Here is a 599-nt window from a genome sequence, read left to right as displayed (position 1 = left end):
GGAACAAACTTCGTTAAGTAGGTCAATTTTTACTGTGTTGACATTACAGAAGTCTCTCATTAGCATCTTGTAGGTTAATTGTCACAAAGGGACGCATGCGTGACTCAAATCTGCACTCAACTCACATCGGGCAGTGACACATTCTATGAAGCTACTCTGACATGGCTCATTCCATTTTTGTATTGAATTTCTGCAGCAAAAGAAACCAAATGCACTCATTACTAAACCCAACAAAACAATAATGTAGAGAGGCTTCAAGAGAAACTGCAGTGTAAAACACAAACTATGGTCAATACAATATGCTAGAATCTATTGTATAAGGGCAGACCTGAAACATATAAAATAATGCAGTTTCTATACTTCCACCCGATATTAGTGTTTTTATGGCATTGGGCTATGACTGACTAAATGTTCCTGTTGGGAGAGAACATATGTTACTGTTTTGGAAGACTTATTGGATTTTGAGACATGTTGGCAGTGTTTTGGTAGACGTAGTGTATTGTGTTAGTGTGTTATTGTATTTTGAAAATTAGTGTTGGCGTTTGGTTTACAATGTGTGATTTTGAGTATAAAGTTAACCGTTTTGCCAGTTGTGTGTT

The 599-nt window shown here is 36.6% G+C and overlaps 1 long non-coding RNA gene across 1 annotated transcript in view; it reads right to left on the bottom strand.

The window, feature by feature from the left end:
• Positions 1-599, bottom strand: part of LOC116699715 (uncharacterized) — a 5,293-nt gene that overhangs the window by 1,561 nt on the left and 3,133 nt on the right. The window lies entirely within an intron of this gene.

Source organism: Etheostoma spectabile, chromosome 12, assembly GCF_008692095.1.
Source record: "Etheostoma spectabile isolate EspeVRDwgs_2016 chromosome 12, UIUC_Espe_1.0, whole genome shotgun sequence".
Taxonomy (NCBI): domain Eukaryota; kingdom Metazoa; phylum Chordata; class Actinopteri; order Perciformes; family Percidae; genus Etheostoma; species Etheostoma spectabile.
The sequence above is the reverse complement of the archived record's forward strand: the minus strand, read 5'-3'. Positions and strand labels throughout refer to the sequence as shown.